At 42.2% G+C, this 2,500-nt stretch overlaps 2 non-coding genes across 2 annotated transcripts; both read left to right on the top strand.

Annotated features, from left to right (window-relative positions):
* Positions 1–546: 546 nt before the first annotated feature.
* TRNAT-AGU (transfer RNA threonine (anticodon AGU)) lies at positions 547–620 on the top strand. The gene has a single exon. It is a non-coding gene; the product is annotated as a tRNA-Thr (tRNA).
* A 548-nt stretch (positions 621–1,168) lies between these two features.
* TRNAQ-CUG (transfer RNA glutamine (anticodon CUG)) lies at positions 1,169–1,240 on the top strand. The gene has a single exon. It is a non-coding gene; the product is annotated as a tRNA-Gln (tRNA).
* Positions 1,241–2,500: the final 1,260 nt, after the last annotated feature.

Raw genomic sequence — 2,500 nt, 5'->3', positions numbered from 1 at the left:
CCCCTCTTCCCTTTTCCTTCCATTTTCCCCAGCATCATTGTCTTCTCTAAGCTTTCCTGTCTTCTCATGATGTGGCCAAAGTACTTCATCTTGGCCTCTACTATTCTTCCCTCCAATGAGCAGTCCGGCTTTACTTCTTGAAGTATGGACGGCTAATCATTCATAATATCATTCATGGGAGAGAGAGAAAACATACTTTCTGACAATTTGGTCAAGAAAGTACACATTCAGTACCATGGCTCAATGCTAGGGAATCCTGAGATGTGTAGTTTGGTGAGGTACCAGCACTTTATGGCAGAAAAGGCTAAAGACCTTGTAAAACTATAACCTCCATGACATCATAGCATTGAGCCCAGGCAGTTAAAGTGGCGTCAAACTATATTCATTTCACACTATAAGAGCCAGTGTTGACTCAAGGAGTCTTAAAGGCCTTGGATTTTCCAAAAGTATATTTGTTTTCAGTCCAAAGTTTCTTAATGGTGAAAGAGTTCTGCTCTGTACCTGCAGAGATTCTCAGATGGTCCTTCAAAGTTGCAGAAATTGCAGGGCGCCATGGCTTAGTTGGTCAAAGCGCCTGTCTAGTAAACAGGAGATCCTGGGTTCGAATCCCAGTGGTGCCTTTTTTTCTCCCTTCACCAACTCTCAGGTTACAAAGGGATTTGCAACAGAACTGTGCTGGTGGCTAAAAGGGTTGATCCATTTCTACTGAGAAGAAATCCCCTTTGAGTAAAACAGGACTCCTTAAAAGATAAGATTTGTATGCCAGTTTAAGAATTAATGTAGAATTGGTGCAATTTAACATAACTGTGGAGCCATGGGAGTTGTAGTCTGCCAAAGAGTGCTGGTGCCTGATACCAAATTACAGCTTCTAGGATTTCATACTTACTGAACCATGGCAGTTCAAGGGGAGCCAAACTATATCCATTTCACAGTGTGTAGAGCAAACCTCGAATGAAATCTTCCAACCCTCCCAAAGGTTGTTTTGACTGCAATATGCTCAGTTTAAAGAAGTCCTGCGCAGGGAGATGACGTCACTGAAGACAGGCACATTTTTCGCAGGGAGATGACGTCAGTGAAGACAGGCACATATTTCTCTTGACCCTGTTTTGGCATGGAAGAGAACACGTGACCTTTTTCAAGGGGAAACACAAGATGTTCACTCGTGGTGGGTTCCATGGTGTAATGGTTAGCACTCTGGACTCTGAATCCAGCGATCCGAGTTCAAATCTCGGTGGAACCTAACTTTTGAGAGAGGTGAGAAAGATAAGGCAATTATTAATTATTAAGTTCACATTATTTAAGCACCCCTTGGGTTATTTCTGTTACCAACCTTTCAGCATCTAAAACTCTAAAATTATAACATTAAATAATAAAACAAACAAACACAGGGGAACTCCAGACAAGAAACAATCAGGAACAACTAATCACCTCTCAACAAAAGATTATCCCAGGTAGTAACAAGGCACACCTAAAAACTGTCAGAAAGAAGATATTGACAAGCTGGAATGTGTCCCGAGGAGGGCAACTAAAATGATCAAGGGTCTGGAGAACAAGCCCTATGAGGAGCGGCTTAAAGAGCTGGGCATGTTTAGCTTGATCTACCCCCTCCCTCTTGACCTTCAGGAAGCTAGTGAAAACCTGGCTATGGAATGAGGCTTTCCCAGAATAATGGCCGAGACCAGTAATTGACCAAAGTCATTGACCACATGTGGACTATGTTGGACATGATTTTATTCTTGGCGAATTGGCTTACAAGTATTTTATTCTATATGTATTTTAATCTTCTGTTGATATCTGTTGTCTTAGACTGTACTATAGCATTGAATTCTTGCTGTTAGCCGGTCTGAATCCCTCTATGGAGGTTGAGAAGATTGGGATTTAAAGGTTTTTAATAAATAAATATTTATTTATTTCCAGTATTTATATTCTGCCCTTCTCATCAGGACTCAGGGCGGATTACAATGTACACATATATGGCAAAGACACACAACAGATATAGACAAACAGTCAGAGGCTATTTAACTTTTTCTGGCCACCAGGGGAGCTGTCGCTTTCATCATCCATTTGCGACACTGATGAAGTAGGTTCTTGTGGGGTTTTTACGGGCTATATGGCCATGTTCTAGAGGCATTTTCTCCTGACGTTTCGCCTGCATCTATGGCAAGCATCCTCAGAGGTAGTGAGGTCTGTTGGAATTAGGAAAATGGGTTTATATATCTGTGGAATGACTGGGGTGGGGCAAAGAGCTCTTCTCTGCTGGAGCTAGGTGTGAATGTTTCAACTGACCACCTTTATTAGCATTAGAACACATCTCAACAAAAGATTCCCCCAGGCTCAGCCAGGCCTTCTAATGCTAACATGGCCACATAGCCCGAAAAAACCCACAAGAACCTAGTGATTCCAGCCATTAAAGCCTTCGACAATACACTGATGAAGTACTTCTGCATTCCCCGCATGCTTTTGCTGGAGTGCTTTGCTGGAGTCTTTTTTATGAACTCGT

This window comes from Anolis sagrei, chromosome 6, assembly GCF_037176765.1.
Source record: "Anolis sagrei isolate rAnoSag1 chromosome 6, rAnoSag1.mat, whole genome shotgun sequence".
NCBI lineage: Eukaryota > Metazoa > Chordata > Lepidosauria > Squamata > Dactyloidae > Anolis > Anolis sagrei.
Note: the sequence above shows the minus strand (reverse complement) of the source record. Positions and strands in the feature narration are given on the sequence as shown.